The sequence below is a fragment of the Parasteatoda tepidariorum genome, chromosome 6 (assembly GCF_982258835.1).
Source record: "Parasteatoda tepidariorum strain Cologne lab strain chromosome 6, Ptep-v5.0, whole genome shotgun sequence".
In the NCBI taxonomy this organism is placed as follows: domain Eukaryota; kingdom Metazoa; phylum Arthropoda; class Arachnida; order Araneae; family Theridiidae; genus Parasteatoda; species Parasteatoda tepidariorum.
The window spans coordinates 57,654,799-57,675,202 of record NC_141760.1 but is presented as its reverse complement, the minus strand read 5'-3'; the positions used below and the strand labels follow the sequence as shown (position 1 = coordinate 57,675,202).

Sequence of the window (20,404 nt, the reverse complement as noted above, 5' to 3'; positions counted from 1 at the left end):
ACTAAATAAGATTCTTTTCACAACAGTTAAATATTTACTTTATTTTCTTCATTCATAGAGAAAACAGTCGGCAAAGAATTCTGTTTGGTTAAAAAACATTTCGCTAAAAAGGGAACGAATTCTAAAATAAATAAAAATGAACAACTTAAAAAATGAAAATGCTGTTACCAGCCATAGAATTTTTTGAAAGTTAACTTAGCAACATAAATCAAAATGACATAGAAGAGCAACTAGATCAAAATTATGATACCTGAGCGCTTGACGTAACAAATCCTTCAATTCTAAAAGTGTTGTATCGCCAAATGCCCAAATTAACAATTGTGTTCCTAAAGAAATTCCATAAAAAGTTTTAAATAAACAACCTATTTCTACAACTGCTTCTTGAAGAACTTGGTTAAAAATATTGTTTTAATTTTACAGTACTAACTTTACTTCTACTTTCATTATTGCTATGACCCTCTTTCATTACATTTTACTACTTCATGCTAAATTTGAGGACTTCAAGTTGTTTTGTGGTTGAATACTGACATTTAGAAATGTGTACATAAAAAAAAATAATATTTAGAGGTTAAGAGTTGCCTCAGAAAAATTTGAATTGTTGACATTGAACTTAACAATGGAAACAATCGTTTTTGTGAAAAATTGAATTGTATTGTTGACATCAAAACTAAAAATATTGTGTTTCAACTTAACAATACTACCTTAATCTATACTTCAGAATTACCTCGGAGAAATTTGAATTGTTAGCAATGACTTAAACAAAAAGTTTTATTTTAACTGACAAATACTATATTATAATTTTAACTTTTTCCATGACTATACTCATTTTCTTACTCTTTTCTTTGTTTTTTATACATTTTATTTTTTTGTGATAAAATAAAAAACTTATAGTTGTTCTGCTTCTGAACACTGATGAAAACACAAAATGATGGGCTTCATCAACAATCAAAAATATATACATTTATTTTACAAATTCCATATTATTAAGGTGGCGCCCTTCAGAGAATTAAAAATACAAAATTATCTTCATCAAAGCCGATGCTTTACATCTGGCTTTCAGTGGCAGACTACTATTTCATATTGTTTTGCAACACATGGCTTTAGCCCTCTGGTGGGAAAGACTTTAAAACAAAACTTACAACAGTTACTTTTCTCAACAACTGAAATTTAGAATAGTGTGATTAAGAAAAAATATGTGAACTGTTTGCAATTTCAAATTAATATTGAAATGTACAGGTTTAGAATTTTTTACAGTGAAAAGTTTTCGGAACTTCAGTATTCAAAAAAGTATACAAAAACTCATAGTATGACAATATTTTAATTATTTGACAATTTATAAAATATACAATAATATGCATTTTTAAAAATTTGCAATAATAACTATATAGTTATAAAGTTTGTAATATGATAAATGAACCTTTGTATTAGACAGGGATATGGTACGTTTCTACATTTGTTTAAATATTAGAACTTACCTGGTAAAATAAAATACAACATTATAAAGTAAAGTTTAAGGTATAAAATCACAAAGATAAAAAGTATAGCGTCATAGAAAGAGCAAGTATCTATGAACGTATCTATCATAATGGAATTTCATTATTAGGATGATTGACATTTGTCAATTTCGTTTTCTTATTAAACTGAATGCGTAGTGATAATGATGAGCAAAATAATAGGTTAAAACAGTAACATACTTTTACTGCCATGAATTTTTTTTTTAATTTTCGTATTATTATTTTCGTAATATTGATTTTAATTCTTGAAAAACTAAAAATACTCATTCCGGTTATTTCACTATAAACCTTATTTTAGTTGAGCTGGTTTTTCTTCCATTATGTAGTTCAATTACATGAACTATTTACATATCTACATATAATATATCTATGTAGATGCCTCTAGTTATTTGTCTCTACGTTTTACATCAAATTTAATCGGTAGTAAACTTGACTAACATTATATCTAGATTTGTATTCGTAAATGGTAGTAGCAATAGGATACTGTATAGTCACGCAGTGTAGTTTATTACAATTGCTTGTAAAACTAGCTGATTGATGGTGTATTTCGATGACAACTGTAGTATTTAGCTAGAATCTCGAAATCGTTATAAACCTCGGAAATAGATTTAAGGTAGATGCGAAGAAAAATACATGTTGCTAGAGGACGTGTTACATTTTAATGGAAAAGTAGTAGGAGATAAAACGGGCAAATTTACTATAGGTAGAGTTCTTCCGTTTAGTCTCAACGGGGGATTAGTTTTTATCCGTGTAGTCTCAACAGGAGACATGGTGCGTAATGCAATTATACTGGAACTCTTGTGTCTTTGATGGAATTCTATAGGAATTAATAGTATTTATTCATGATCTTGAAATATGATATTGTTGTATAAGTTTTCATTTACATAATTAGTTTGTCTAGAATAACGTAGACACTTTAATGAAATTGTTTTAAAAATCTATACTGCTTCATTCGTTTGCTGCTCAATAACAATATACTTTAAATTAAAGCCGTCTAGTTGGTATTCTATTGAAGTTGAAATCATTATTGAACTTCACTGCAGCAAACAGAGGATCCATGTATTATGTTGAAGGTGTTCTGGCATGAACTGGCGTATATCTAAAATAGAAAAACTAAATTTAGAACTTATCTACTTCACATATATATTTCAGAATTAATTAATAGTTCAAGATAAATAAAACTAAATATATACATAAAGAAACATGGAAGACTTTTCTTCATTATTGGTATAATAAATGCATTAATTAAACTTGTTTTGTTAATTTAAAGCAATCTAGTTATACGAGCACAAAAGATCTGGGAAAATTACCGTACTTTACGGTAATGATACATCTGGTTAAAAAAAACTATAATTATGGTTAATAAAACTAAAATTTTACGGTATTTAAACCATTTTTTTGATCATTTCTTCGTCCATAGAGTAACTGTTTATCAAAAATTCTGACTCTCAGAAATTATACTTCTTGAAATACTTTCAGTAAAAAATAAAAATAAAAAATGAAAAATAAATTTAACGAATAAATGGTTTTTATGATGTGCTAAGGTATCATGACTAAATTAACAAATTTTGCCAAATTTACTAAATTTTATCACATATTATGAAAACATATTTTTGTTAATTTTACCAAAATCATTACCAAATTGCTTCAGTAAAAATTATAGAGATTTTTTTGTTCTCATAGCACCAGAAATACATTAAAATTTACCATATTTTATTAATATTGATCAAACTTTTCTTCTCAGTATATTTAAAAGTGCTTATAATGTTTATAATCGTCTTATTATTCAGAAAAGTAACTTGAAATTACTTTTATTTTGTGCAAAGCCTAGTAAAAAAACATTTTACATTCATTATTTTTTCTTCGATTGGTTTTATCCAAGATGTTGATAGAATTTAGCAAATTCAAGATTGTCAAAAGCAGAAAATTACTTTTCTAAGAATATTGAAGTTTTCTTTAGAAACTTAATTTTCTATCCCGCTGGGTTAACAGAAATTACATTTTCTTTCCCAAAGTCTCAGGTCTTGTTTATAATGCGATGGGAAGCTGAATACTATTACTAATAAAGTAAAAAAATTTTTTAAATAATTTATTCACTCTGTACCTACCGGGAATGCAGTTTAATATTTTTCTAATCTAGTAATAATTTTGTTTCTAATTAAAATCCTTATTTAAAAGTTACAAATTGGATATTTTTTTACGTATACACGTCAAAAGGGAGTACGTATACACGTCAATTATTGTCAAAAGTGAGAGTTTTATTTTTGATAGTGTATTATCAAAAACTCTCACTTTTGACAATAATTCTACTTCATGATGCAGCAGCATTTCGTTAGTTTTGAGAATCATTTCGCCTCGAAATCATGTGATTTATGACGAAACGCGAACTCTCTAATATAGGACGAAAATGTTTTCTCAACTTAAAACGTCATTATAGTGCATTGTGGGAGTATATTTATTAAAATGACGAAACTAGTATTGAAAATAGTATGACAAAATATTCTTTTAACGAAATTTGTTTCTTCGAAGAAGTGACGGTAGTTATTTCGTCACTTTGACAAAATGTTTGATCGCAGCATGTACCAGAATATGGTTTCGTCAAAAACGAAGAAAGTTACGTAATATTTGACTATCCATTTCTTACAGTGTATAAGCGCTCATTGCTTTATTTTAGCTCTGCTAATTACATATTAACTGCGAAGCAACGTAGTTGCCTATTTTAAATTTCCTTATTATGCATTATATTTTTGTAATGAATCACGCAGTTAACGAAGCGTAAATCGGTATAATACTTGGATAGTCATTACGCGCAGAACTGTTCTAAAACATTCATGCTTCTTATCTGGAGTCAATGCAACCATTTACAAATTTTCTTTTTATATATATCTTGATAGTACGTTTGAAATAACTGTCATGAAATTGATTTATTTACGTGATATGTAATTTAATACATGGTAAGAAAACACAATTTTATGATAATAAAACGTAATTATGTTTTTAATTTTTGTTCGAATTCTTAAATTTCAGTTCTTCTCTACAAATAAATAAAGCAAAAAATGTTTTTCTTTTACGCCACACGTTATACTCTATCGCGCTATCGGAAGAAGTATTATATATATGGAAAAATTATATAAAATTATGTAAATTAACTAAGAAAAATCTTTTAGTAGATAATTTTAGCACGGATTTGCCCGAAATGGATTGGCACAGGGAAAAATTGTATAAATTATTAAATAAATTTTTAGTAAGTAATTTTAGCCACGGATTGACCCGATATAATTTTATATATATATAAGAGAAAAGAGGAACAAAAATTGCCTGTTTTGCACATAATTTGAGCCACGGATATGCCCGAAATGGATTTGCACATGGAAAAATTATATAAAATTATATAGGGTCAATTCGTGGCTAAAATTACTTACTAAAAATTTCTTTATCAATTTATACAATTTTTCCATGTGCAAATCCGTGTTAAAATTACCTGGTAAAAAAAATTTTATTTGTTATTTTACATAATTTTTCCTTGTGCAAATCCATTTCGGGCAAATCCGTGGTTAAAATTATGTGCAAAACAGGCAATTCATGCTTCTCTTTTCAATTTTATATTTTTTTCTTAAATAAATATTTATTTTCTGAAATTATTTATTTTCAACTTCTTTAAATTATCCAGCATAATATTACCTTGCGCACATCCATTTCGGGCCCATCCTTGGTAACTAACAAATCAAACACACTTCAGCAATGCAGTAAGAACGGCACTTTAAAACAAAACTCCTCTTTTTACGCTCAATTTGCGCTTTTGTGTTCATATTTGGCAATCTGGCAATCTTGTTACAAAAATATATTTCAAATCATTCTTGAAAAAGTTTCTCGTTCATGTAAGTACCTTATAGATTTTGCCTTATAGATAATCGCCTTATAGATTTTGTTTTATTCTGTTTTTTCTTTTTATTTTATTTTACTTTCTGTTTTTACGTGTTATTTTTACTTATTGTGTTCCATTTTATTTGTTTGTAAAAAAAAAATTTTGAGTGCTCCTCACACTATTGTATTAAAATATTTTGCTTTGGTTACATGGATACAATATCAGAAAGCACTCATTTTTGCGGATATAATCATGTGGGCTGATGAAAAGATTATATCTTTTATTTTCCGGATTTTTAAAAAAATTTTTATCCTTTTTTTTTCCAGTTGTTTGTTATTTTTTTTATTATTATTTTTCTTCCCCCCCCCACTTTTTTCATATGTCTGTAATTTTCCTTTGTTTTATCTTCATTTTGAACTAATCTAATGAGTTCTGCTTACTTGCAGCTTATGCGCAATAAATAAAACTTATTGTTTTTCTTAATTTTCCTTGTGTTTCCTTGTATTTATTCTTTTTGTTGTTTGCATATATATATATATATATATATATATATATATATATATATATATATATCCATTGAAATTTTTAACTTTCATTATTTATTTCAAGATTTCTTCAAATTAATTTTGCGCAATTTAAAAGGAAAGGATCAGCATTTACAACGAAAAATATTTCCTGTTTCTTAAATATTATATTTCTAGGTTTAAAAGTCTATTTCACAATACGCAATTTATGTAATACAGTATTTATTTCTAAAAATAAACATAAAAAGCTTTGAGGGATTAAGTACATTTTGCAAATCTCTACGATTCGTAAATAAATTTTTTTTTTCAATTTTTATCTAAAGATACATGAATTGTTCCCAGTAAATGTTCATAGTACGCAACACAAAATATTAGTTTTCGGGAAAAAAGTAAATACAAAGTAAACTTTCTGATTTCATTATGCGGTTAAAATATTTTACTAATACTTAACTATTTCTTAAAAAACATTAAATTTTAAAAACTTTTAAGGGAATGAATACTTTTGAATCAGTGTCAGTTTTATAAATTAAACTTTAAAAGCAAAATGTTTTGAAAGAGAACGTGTGTTCGTGCCGTCAACCATTAAGATGTGATAAATGGCGTTAAGGAATGTCGAGTTTATAGATTCAATAACAAAAAGTTTTTCTGTTTTTTTTTTTTTTTTTTTTTTAAATGTATTGAAGTAGAATAGAAATTTTGAACGCTTCCAAAATTGTTTGGTCGAATAAGATTAATTGAATTCTCCAAAAATCTGTGCAAAATATATTTATATTAAAGTAATCATAGAGTAAACTGTAAGCATTATGTATAATTTTTAATGCTACTCTTACAATATAAAAATGAAATCGAGAGTGTTGGTTTTTGTTTTTATTTGAAAAGCTTATCATTAATACTAGAAATACACTGATAAATAATACACTGAATTTTTTTTCCCTTTGCATGGGATTCTAAATCAAATCTGATTTCTAGGTAGCAGTTTTTTTCTCTTTCTAAGTAGCAGTTTTTTTTAATAATATTTTCAGTCATTTTTTGTCTAAATGTACAAGTTTAACAACGTTACATACATAATAGGTGTCAAGTAAATGTTGACATAAAATTCTGGGATATTTAGGATATATCTTCAGGATTAAAATAAATATCTCATGCCCCAAACGTCATTGTACGCGACTAGGGACACTTCTTTATTAGGAACTGTTTCTTCATGTGCGTCGGAACAGTTCATTATGGAGAATCTCTCCCAGCCGCGTACAATGACATTTCTGGGCATGGGGACCGTAAGCACTTTTAATTCTGATGATGTGCCCTAGCTCCCCTACCCTGTAAGAAATCCCGGATCAAATTACATTAAAAAGTTTTGGCCCTCAGATTACTGATACTTTTCACGGTAGTTTGATCCGAATATTTTACAGGGTAGAATCTTGTCGCAACATTTACGTGACTCAGATTTGAAGTTTTTTAAAACAGAATTAACAAACGCTAGGTAAATGCATATTACCAGAAGAAATTGTTCTTCAATTAATTTCTCGCAGTGTTCAACAAAAGGAAAAACATTTTTGTCCATAAAAAAATTGACCGTTTTAACTGAATTAATAATAAAACGACCATTAAAAAATCCTTTATTTTCGACAATAAGGGAATAATTCCTAATCCAATTTTCCTTAAAGAATTCATAACATTTTTAAAGAGCTCTGAGAATTTAATATGGGGAATTATTGTCTCAATCTAATTGATATGTAATATCAAACAATAAATTTTAATAAAAATATTCATATGTGCCATAATACCACCATTTTAGCATTTAAGAATGATATACTAAATATTTATGTCATTAATATAATTTAACAGACTTTCCTGCTCTTTCAGGAACATTCAGCAATCCTAAAATAACATTTTATCAGTAGTTTTAAATAAAATAATATTTTTTTTCTTTCTCGTAAATGTACATTTCAAATATGAAATACTTATGTAATATATCTTAATGTGTTTAGATCAATCAGTTCTGTATGGATATCATATAGTGCAAAACGATACCTCCATAGCAGAGAAACAATTAGTAATAAATATAATTTTATAAAAATAAGACAAAGAAGCAATAAATGTTGTGAATAAATATAATGAATGAATGAAGCAAAAATTTTATTCTATGTAGCTCATCGTAGTATTATTTAATAACATATTATCATGTTCATGTTTAAGAGAAACATCTGATTATGAAGTTAGCATAAATCATTTTCATTATGTCATGAAATGATTTTTTGTTGGTCCTTTTAATTTTTTTTTTCAGAATATTATTCGGTGCTTTCTATTAGTTCATAGCGTAGTTCAATTTATTTGAAACTTGAGATTAGGAAACTTGAGTTTCTTAGATCTTTATCTTTTGGAAGAAAAAAAAGCTGCAATTTTGAACACTCGAAATTATATAGTTTTCTTTCATTATATCTGTTTTTATATGAATTTACAAGATATTTTAAATGGCGTTTACCTTGGAACAATCTATTAATCATAGCACTTACCAGCATTGTTTTTATTATTTTTGAATATATATTTTTATTGGACTATTTCAATTCAACTGTGGAAAAAATGAATGGAATGTTGCTAACATTTTTTGTCATGTGAGCGCAATCAAGTTTTGATATAAATTTTTATGACAAAACTATTTAACTTTTATCAAAGAACTATAAACTTACTTTCAAACAAATATTTTAAGCTCAATAAAAAATTTAACTGAAAGAAAGCAGTAACGCAACTATAAAATACTTGAGCTCAATATTTACCTTGAAGAACAAATTATATGTTTTGAAATAATATCTTTCTGTTTTCGATTTCGATAAAAATTTCTTTTATTATAAACCAGATGTCTGAAAAATGTTTGTTAGGAAGGAAAAAATCAATGGCAAACTAAATTGAGCAGGTCTTTGAAATAAGAAGATATCTAAATCGAAAATATTCCGATAAAAAATATTTTTAGCACTTATAAAAATGCTTTACGTGGGTTTTATACGTCTTGCATTACACCCGGTGCTATAGAAAGTTTATTGAGAGTAAAAAAAAATATACAAACACAGTAAAATTATTGTTTTTTTAAACTAATATATAGGTTAAATCAATAATAACTTCATAATAATATTTTTAATATAAAGCAATATCTTTCTTATCTATAAGAAGGAAATATCTGCTATGTTGCTTAAATACCTATGGGCTATTTGCTCTTCTGTTTTCAGATTTTGAAATTCGGCAATCCTATTACGAATTTCAAAAATTATATTTAAATCATTCTTGAAAGATTCCGGTACGGGTAAGTTCATTTGAATTCTCCACTAGCTTTACAGTTTCCGTTTCGTGTTTTGTTCTATATTTTTATTTCAATTTATTTTCTGTCTTTGCTTGATATATTTTATTTCGTATACATTCAAATGTTTCAAGTGCTCGTACAGTGCACAAAATATAAAAACGGATCACACTGAATAACGTTCGATCTAATGATCGCATCTTCACGTTCTAAGACTAAATCTTATTGGCTTGGGAAGTTTACCCCAAATATGCTAATAAGTTAGAGCAGAGAATATTTTGAATGAGTTGGAAAATCAGACAGAAATCTAGTGTATTTCTAATGTATTATCTATGATGATATCTATAATCTGAGAAATATGGTCTCTAGAGCTTGGTCGGAAGAGAAGTCCAAAGTTTGAACCCTTAATGTTAATTTTATTTTTTCCGTGTTTCGCCATCTCTGGAGAACGTTTTACTATAAACTTTTTATTATAACTAATTTTTTGCATGCAATTATAAAAGTCGTTTGTACAAATATTTTGCTATGAAAAAGAAATTAATGAATACTTATTATTTTTCAATATTTTATTTTAAACGGTAATTTGAGAAATGTAAATTGTAAGTTAGACAACTTTTTAGATCATTTTTGAGAATATAATTGCTTCATGGCAAATCAGCGAAATTGTTTGAATAGACCCTGAGAAATCGATTTCCAAAAATGCATCTTAAACTGGACAAGAAAAAAAAATAGTGAAAAAATGAATAAATTTGTGAAAGTAAAATTACTTATACGATGCTCTCAACAATCTTGTAATTTCAAAGGCTGTGTTTTTAATATAAAGCAGAAATATATCAAAAAGCAGAGCAGAAATATATCCAACTATTTATTTCAAGCTTAATATTTATAGACTCTATTTTTTATCTTTGGAAAAACTTACCTGTTTACTAGCTTCCTATTCTGATAAAATTCTTGATGGCTAAAAATCTTTTTAAAAGAATCCAAACCACTCTTTGCTAATAAAGACATTCAGTTCATAAATGAAATTCTAGAACATAATTTTAAATTGAGAACGAGAGTTGTTTCATTAAAAAAATATTTATTGAAAAATTTTCTTTCAATTAATATTTTTAATTTTTATTACTTTACACTCAACTTGGTAATATTGGGTGTTCAAAAAATAATCATCGATTGAAACATTGAATAAAAGAGATAAAAATATATGGGTTGCTGAAATCTACAACAGTGGCTAGGAAATTCGTTTTCTCTTAGTTTTAAGACTTGTCAAAAGGAGTTCGACAGCACAGAGTGTTGCTTACAGGTTAAACTAGAAAAAAAAATGCTTTGAAGCAACCACCACTTGCAACTGTGGCTCTTAGAACAAATAAAAATAGCACACACAATATTTTTGTTGATTCGATCTGAAATGCAGTCGAGAAATTGTTTTATAGTTTATTTAAGATTATTTCTATTTCATATTGTTGAAATCTGTTTTACGTTGAACTTCGAAATAGATTTTAAAAATCGGTTTTAAAATTTTGCTTCCGAAACATTTCAAGCCCCTTCGGCTTTTTTAAATGAATTTTTTTTAAATTATTTGAAATGTTTGTCAAATACGAAACATGCTCTACACTGTTAGAAATTTCCGGGAAAAAATGGTTAAATAACAATTTACTGAATGGTTATTTAACCATATTTAATTAAAACGGTAAAATAACCATAAATAAAATGGTTATCAAACTGTTAATTTAGTGAAAAACAGTTTCTTAACTGCTTTCACCTAATACGGTTAAGCAATCAGAATTTTATCGCACTAACTAGAACCACCTAATGAAGCTACTTAATTCTTTGCAACTTCGTACATATCATAGCTGAGCGGTCTTATCTATCAATCTCATGACCGGCAGAACTGGAGTTCGAGTCCTGGTTTTGACTCCACAATATTTCCTCCGTTCCCCTCAATACATAAAGAATTTCCAGTATCCGGCACTCTCCAATGCCCAATACCTTACGAAAAGCCGAATTCCTATGTCTAGTTGAATAATTAATTTTTTTCTTTACGTTTTTGAAAAATACTAGTTGTAAATGGTTAAAAAACCGTATAGTTTTGCATTCATGGTTTTATAACCGTAATTTTTGTAAATGGTTTCAAAACCATATAGGAAAAAAATGTTCTTTACCACAAACTCTACGGCTAGTCGGATGGACAGACAGATGCCAGTTATTTTACCATAATTTTAGAATGAAACTTTTAACAGTGTAATATGCATTTAGATTTATTTTGAGTATTCACCACCAAAAAGGGAGCACGCTAGAGACTTTTTTAACTCCAAAAAATATGTTTTATTACAAATATATAGAGAACCTCAAAATTAAAGTAGTCATACTCTTAAACTCTTTCATTGTTTTTCCTGGTCAGGAATTACTTGATTAAAAAAAAACAAATTGGATTGGTAAGATGCAATAAGGGTTCCTTCTCTCTTGCATGAAGATACTTCTTTTAATTTAACGTCATATTAATTTGTTTTTCTCATTTTATTAGAAATAATTTCAAACAGTAGTGTAAAAACTGAATAAATAAAATTAAAACATTCCTAAAAGCAAAAAAATTTTATGCCATGGAGTAGAACTTTATTATTTGAAAAAGTTGCAGTTATTTAATATTAAAAATAAGCTACCTTAAAACAAATTCTTTTTTCTACACATTCTCTTTCTGCTTTGCTTTGTTTTCATATTTGCAGCTAAAACGTAAATGGGAAATCTCATGTGAACCGATGCATAATTGCAGCTGTCTTTTTAGAGAAAACGAGAATACTTCAAATTATATCTTTCTCGTAATTTGATTTAGTTTCCTTCTTCGGGTCCACTTAATCGTTCCTAAGTTCCCATACCTTATCTGAATTGGCATGAAAAAACAAGAAAAAAAAATCCTTGCAATTGGTTGCATCCTATAATTCACTTTTTCAAGGATTCAAACGAGCTTCAAAGCTATTCATTTGCAAAAAAAATTATGCCCATTTTAATTAGATGAGACTGAAATCTGAGCATTTTAAGTCCAATTAGTCTCGATGGGAAGTGTTCCAACTATCCTAGCTCATTACCGACACAAATATAAGAAAGTATATTTTTTAATTAATTTTTGGAATAAATTATTGTTTCAGAATTCAAAACTGTAATGGTTGGACAATGAAAAATTATAACAAGTTCTCTTGAATTCATTCAACTGTCAAACTTGAGTGTATGCGAAATTATGAAACATTAGATCTAATTAAATTCAGTAAGTCATTTGAAAGTTGAAATATAGGGGATAATGAGAGCGATTAAGAGAAATATTTCCAGTATGTTTGTAGTATATATATATATAAATATATATATATATAAATATATATATATATATATATATATATATATATATATATATATATATATATATATATATATATATATATATATATATATATATATATATATATATATATATATATATATATATATATATATATATATATATATATATATATATATATATATATATATATATATATATATATATATATATATATATATATATGTTTATATATATATATACATATATATATATATATACATATATATATACATATATATATACATATATATATATACATATATATATATACATATATATATACATATATATATATACATATATATATATATACATTGTCTTCCTTAACCATTTTCATATTTTACACCAATTTCGGTTTTCCTTAATTGTATAATAAGTTTGTTTTGTAGTTAAATCGATGCAAATTCTTACTTTATAATTTTAGATTGTTTCTAATATGAACAATTGTAAATCAAACATAAATAGAATTTTTAAATAATTCTTCAATCTATTTTCACGAATATAAAAATGGTATACAAAATCAATTATTCTTAAAATATAAAAAATATAATTTCATCAGTTAATATTTTTATTTTTGAATTTTTTTACTTATTCATTGCATTTCTAAATAGTATTAAAGAATGAAAACCTTTTTAAATTTAAAAGTTTTACTTAAATTCATTAATATTGTGATTAATTTAATATAATTTATGAACAAAATTAAGAAACTTTTTGACGACGAAATAATTTTTTAAAGTAATACAGTTCATCTTTTGCTACCCTACTTAAACAAAAGTACAAAAAATTATCTAATGAGCCATAAATTTAGTTCCATATTCATGATTTTCATCATAACAATTGAAATTCCTTCCCTTACCTATTATTATCTTGTCAGTAAGTGAAGAAGTTTCCACTATGTAAATTTAAATGGAAAATTTTATAGCATCTTACTAATTTGCCTATCATATAATTAGCACAAAGATTGCTTGCGGGGGAATAATTAAAGACCATTCCATTATGTTTTAGTACGGCATATCACTTCATCGCATACAAAACTTTGATAATGACCAAGGTAACCTTTACTCATAATAAGACATTTTGCAGGATAAGGCAAACTCTTTCTAATTATGAAGGTAGTAAAGGATGTGAATTAAGTACTGACTTTCTGTTTGAAGTCCATAATGTCAAACGCGATTTGAAATTTCATCGAAGTAAATTCCTTTTATTAATATATTTTGAAATATATAATACATTTTGCAAAAATTTTAAGTTTGGAAAAACGAAATACTACATTTTTCGATAATCTCTTTTCGAACTGAATCAATCAGTGTCTAAGACATCAATAAGTTTAATGTATAGATTGATTTAAAAACATAGTATTATTCAATTTAATTAAATTTGATGAATTAATGTAAATCGCAATTTATTTTATATTCATTTAAAAAGTTTTACATAAAATTTTATTTTTAATAAAATTCCAATTTTTTTGTTTGTTTCATAACGAATAATTAAATAGAAGAATGGTTTAAGTAGGACGAATAAAATAACAAAACTGAAAATAAATAATAATAAAAACAATAAATATTTTTATTGAATAATTTTAAAACTTACTTTCCGAGCTAATTTTTTTAAAGAAAATTTTTTTCAATCGGTTTTGGTCAAGAATAAAGCATTAAACAGGAAACGAATGCATAAAATCTTTGGTGACAAATGTTTTAAGGGCATACCATATAATGTATTTTATTTTATTTTATAACCAGCTTTAAACAGCCCATCCAGGTTTGGGTTATCAATGTCCAACTGCGGAGCCTTTGCGCTTATGAATATAATACAAAAGACAAAGTACCTCCTGGATCAAGCATTGGGAATGTGAATGTTTTTTTCTGTGTAACTAGCTTGCAATTGCGTTTGTCTTATGGCGAGGAAAATCATGAGAATCTAACTCAGTTATCCCGAATGGAAAGGGGATTTCAACTCACGATCCGATTACTGATGGTATTTCACGTTATCACTGTGGTTGAGGCGAACAAGAACAGTATACGTATCAACCAGCCATTGTTGGAATTCAAACCTGGATCAAAACATTAGGAGGCGGGTGCTTCACTCTCTGAGCCAAAGCTGCTCTATGTGGCTTATAGTGAGTTTATCAAGCTATGACGACTATAATTTAGACTAATGGCTATTATTTGATGATTAGTCAAAAACGGATGGAGGTTTTTTGTGAAAATGTTAGATAAAAAAAGGACGACAGTTGAAGTTCAGAGTTAATTAAAAGGGAATTCAATTTTTTCATTTTCTAGTCCAGCAATGCTTTGAGTTCATTTGTGTTTTTTTATGTCATGCGATTTCCAATTTTTGTTACCATAATTAAACGACCAGATCATGCGATTTCATGCAATTGGATTTTTTCTTTTTGAGTTTTTCCCTAAAATAAAAGTTTTATTTTCACAAACCCATTTTTCTAAAGATGAAATAGCGGGGCTTATCAATGCAACTCAGGCACATCTATGAAAAATTGTGAGCAGAAAATTCCAATTTGCAAAAACGTGGGTAATGTGTGTGTTTGTGAGAGCAACGTTCATCTTCGCTATCGATATGTTTTTCAGTACAAAAACCTCTGTATTGTACGGTTTATGAATCAATAAAAGCGCAAAGTTTCATTAAACACTTGTCTTCTTTTGAAATTACTTATTGTTGAACACCCTATATGAACGCTATATTTTGAGATGAATCTTTAAATATTTGAAACTTAATTTAAGTAATGAAATAGTTGAATTAAACTTTTAAACGTAATAGATAACAATAAATTACCTTTAAAATAAATTTTCTAGCACTGTATAAAATATAGATTAATTCGTTTCTATTTAAATGGAAGCATTGAAACCGCTCTTTTTTTAAAACATTTTGAAAATTATTCTGCTGTATAAATTTACCGAAGAAGCAAATTATCGAAAAATAAGGTTTTATCTTTGACGTAATATAAGTTGAGCCGTAAATACTTAATTACCTATAATGGCATAAATGTGCTCGTGTATCAGTTGATTTAAATTTTAATGCAAGGAGTAAAGGACTTGAAGTACTTTTATAATAAAGCTACTTTTTTTTCTAGTTTATTTTTAACCGCGTTAGAAATTGACGAAACTCATTTAGTTACGCAGCATAAAAGTTGAAATTAATGAATTCATTAAATTACACAGTAAAGTAAATGTTGATAAGAATTGACGATAAGTAAAACCGTAAGAACAAAATAAGTATGTAAAACATATAATGTACACCTTTTAGAAACTTATAATTTGGATTAGGATAAAATCTTTAATAAAAGCACAAAAGGTGAAATTATTAAATTCATAAAATCAAACTGTAAAGTAAAATGATAAAAGTTGACTAAAGTTGATCAAACTGAATGAAAAAAATAAGCATGCAAAACATGTAATGTATATTGTTACACCTTTTAGAAATGTTTATTACGGATTAGGATAGAATCTTTAATAGAGGAACAAAAGTTGAAATTAATAAATTCATAAAATCAAACTGTAAAATAAATTGATGAAAGATGACCAAAGTTGATCAAACTGAATGAAAAAAATAAGTTTGTAAAACATATAATGTATATTCTTACACCTTTTAGAAATGTTTATTACAGATTAGGATAGAATCTTTAATAGAGTAACAGAAATTGAAATTAATAAATTTATTAAATAACACAGTAAAGTAAAATGTTGATGAAAGCTGGCCATAAATCAAACTGGACGAATAAAATATGCAAAACATAAAATATATATTCTTATACCATTTAGAAACTTATTTTACAGATTAAGATAGCAATCTGGATAAAAGTACTATGCTTTTAAAATTATTTAAAGTGTTTTTATTAAAAAAGCAGTATTTTTGCTCATTATGCATAGTATGTCTGCATTTATTGCAATGTAACTTGTTCTAAACACAATGAAAGTTCGTGTGAAAGCTGTATAAACACAAATATATATAAACAAAAAACGATCTAACCAAGGAAATTATAAATTATAAGAAGAAAAAAAATAGTGCGTGGAGTCCCTCCGGGCGGAAGAAGTTAAACGTCGCATCCTGCGACTTTAATTGTAGAAGAATCAGCAGTCGTAGAAGGATCACTAGTTCTATTCAACGACTCTTTTTCCTGCTCCGCTCGCTTCCGTGCTCCGTAATCACGGTAATATTGTGCATTTTTCCCTCGTGGACCTCTTGAACCAGTGGAAGCGCTTGTGGTTGCCTCATCGTCTCGCCCTGGAAAATGTATTTGTATTAATAATGTATGTGAATGCGTCATAATGTAATTTCAGAAGAGAAAACCTAACAATCAATTGATATTCACAAGAGACGTACCTTGATATAACCTTAAATCCGTCGCATTGTCCGTGGGATTGTTTTCTCTCATTTTTTACAATTGTTATCCACTAAATTTGAAAATAAAAAATAATACCCTATTAAATCATATGTATATCAAAACAGACTAAAAAATTTTTTATAGAGAAACAATTTGCGATCGCAACGCTCGAATACGACCTCTATCGGGAGCCTGTAAACATCAGACATTAATTTATCACGTTTTCATTTAGTCCCATCAAAATCATCGGCCATGACGGACGCCATTTTCTTAGCAGCAAATAAAAATTTCCCTAAGAAACAGCTGAAGAACTTGAAAAAACTAGCCAGAACATGCCAAACATTGAAGCAGAACACGCCAAGCATTTGAAGAACAATTTCTCAATAATTTTTACCTTTCTATTACCAACAACATAACTTACAATTTCATGATCACTTGCTGTTACAGATGTGTATATTACGGTAAAATAATTTCTTCTATCTTCAATTCATTACAAATTAAAATGAAGTCAACATTGCTTTCGTCATTCCAATAAAGAAATGTGAATTCAGAACGTCAAGAACTGCAATAGCTATAGAATTCTTCTTTGTTATAGAACAGTATATATTTCAGTATCTATATAATTCGGAAAACAACAATAAAGAATCAACCAAATTACTTGAAATAGTGTCATTTGTGCTGATGATTAATAAATTTTTTATCGTTTTCTTGGTAAGTATTTCTTAATTTTGAAAGAATAAATAATTTCAACTAGAATTCAGCTGTTCTGTTTTTAAGCTACATATTCAAATTCATATCGAGATCTTACAATTATGAAATTTTGATGTGTGGTATGTTATCTAAAAGTAATAAAGGGATAATCTATGCACATATTATTTGAAAATAAAACTTTCAAACGAAGAACATTTCATTCGGAACTCTACGGATTTATAAAGAAGGTAAGTGTTATGATTTTTATAATAAAAAATTAGCTTGTAAAACTTTTTTTTCTTATTTGATGATAGTTCTCTACAGAATGGTTTCTTACGTCTGATTAAGAACTATAAGAATAATAAGAAACTGTATGAAAGTTTTTATTTCAATGTAAAGAATTCTTAAAATCGTTTTTTATCCTAAGAATTCTTTATTTTTCGTTTTATAGTTTATAATTTTTTGATCAAAATTTTTGTCAAAATACTTTTTTTGAAAACATAAATGGTATAACATTATGTGTTTATGTATACTTCTTGCATATTCTAATGTTTCAAGTAATATGATTCAGAAAAGTATGAATAAAAATTCGGTACTTATGTATTAACGCCACAGCAGCTACAGATTTGGCTGTTTTTAACTGTCGCCAATCTACACCTAAAATTTTTGTGACAGATCATAAAACGAAACACTTTATTTAAAATCAAAGTAGTTTATCGGACTTCGGTGGACAATGGGCAAAATAATGCGTTCCAGAAAAAATAAAATTGCATCTTGTTCTATTTTTGGCAAATCCTAAAGACGCATTTTCGTAGCACTAAAAAATGGTAACAAAAATCGAAGAACAAATCATTTTGGAATTCTTTTGATTTATAAGCAGGTAAAGTGTAAATTTTTGTAAAATAACAAATTTTACTTTTAAGTAGTTTTTTTCTTGATGATAGTTTTCTATAGAATGGTTTTCTACGTCCTATTATGAATAAAAAAAGAAAAAAACATGAAATTTGTTTATTTTAATATAAGGAATTTTTAGAATTTTTTTTTTGTATCGTAAGCATTCTTTACTTTACGTTTTTCAGTTTCTAAATAATGATTTTAATTAAAACTTGAAATTTTTTGATAAAATTACTTGTCAAAAAACTTTATTTACGAAATTAAATTACATAAAATTATGAAGCTTATGTATACTTTTTGTTTATTTTATTGTTAGAAGTAATATGATTCTTAAAACTATGGAATGTAAAGTTTAAATAGGCCTTTCAGGTTATATCATTATAGAATAACTATTTCTCACGCATTAGGTTTTAACTCTAATAAGAAGATACATATTTTTTTCTGTTCATTTACAAATATTTTTCAGATGTGTTTTGGATGCTCCTTCTTTAAAAAAAAAAGAGATACCATCTTGTTTTCGGTTGTATAAGAAAGGATATCAAACATTTTTTCTTTTTTAAATTTAATAAGCCACATTAAGGAAGGAACGTTACAATGCTACACGCTACATTAAAGACGTCTACAGAGTAACTGAATGACGGTTCATATAGAAATCGCAGGTATGCGTCTCATACAACAACGCCCCTATTGTTCGTTGCGATCGCGAATACTTTTATGACTTTTATTATTTTTATGCTAGTGAGAACCAAAACAATATGGAAATGAATGAGGGAAAACTGGATACGTGATTTCCCGGCCAATAAAAATGTAGCGTTAAACGTTTAACGCAACCTTGTTGGAAGTAGCATAAGAAGTATAACTTCAATAAAAGAGAAACGTTTAAAAAATGATAATTTTTCATTGATTTAGAACTAGTCATTATTAAAAATTGCACTGCAAATGATTCTAATTTTTTAATATATCTGAAATTAACATCAGTGATAATTGCTAGCGTATAGCTCTTATTAACTGAAATAGGAGTTTGTTGCATGTTATACTTATTTTGTTATTTTCTATTCGTTATGTCAGATTAACTCATTGATCAAGGTGAAAGTGGTAGCATAGGCGATCTACGTCAGCAAATTACGCATAAGAAGTATAAATTCAAAAAAAAACATTTAGGTAAATTAAATTAATTGCTGTAAAATTTACAACGATAAACCCCTTAACATTAATATCAAAGAATTCTATTAGAAATGCATCACGCATTACTGCATGAAATGTGTCAAAAAATACGCACATTTCGGTAAATTTGTGAATAATTTTAAGTTTACATTTAACTAAGAGGTATTTAAGTTTAACAATTTTAAGTTTACATTTAACTTAGCTTAAGTTACATTTAACTCCTTTTACATTTAACTGAGAGGTAAAAATATAAAATCTAAAGATTAAGATTTAGCAAAATTATTTTCTGCAGCAAAAATTCTAACATTGTTGCAAAAAATCCCTTGAAAAGGACAAACTAAAAATTATGGCTTCGAAAATATTTGTAGTTGAGTTTTAAAAAGCCACTTCTAATTATATGCATTGTATTTATCATCGTTGTTCTTTTGATCTTTATTGAGAACTATAACTCTAATATGAAAGAATTCTTTTAAAAACTCACCATACATAACTGCATAAAATGTGTCAGAAACATGATTACTTTTCAGTAAATTTATTAAGTTCTTCTTACATTAATTAAAATATATTAATGAAAACTAAAAAAATTAAGCATACATTTTATAAAATTATTTTTGCTACCATAATGCTAAAATTGCTGTAAATAATCAATTTAAAATGACTAATGAAAAATGTTTCAAAAATATTTATAATTGAATTCAAAAGAGCCATATCTAATGATATACGTTGTACTTATCACAGTTTCTCTTTTTTCTGTCAAG

General features: G+C 26.9%; 1 long non-coding RNA gene across 1 annotated transcript in view; it reads right to left on the bottom strand.

Moving 5' to 3' along the window:
* Window positions 1-1,359: 1,359 nt before the first annotated feature.
* Window positions 1,360-20,404, bottom strand: part of LOC147808058 (uncharacterized) — a 38,967-nt gene continuing 19,922 nt past the window's right edge. Inside the window, exon 3 of the long non-coding RNA XR_015434917.1 lies at window positions 1,360-2,613. This is a non-coding gene — a long non-coding RNA (uncharacterized LOC147808058). The remainder of the gene's footprint in view (window positions 2,614-20,404) is intronic.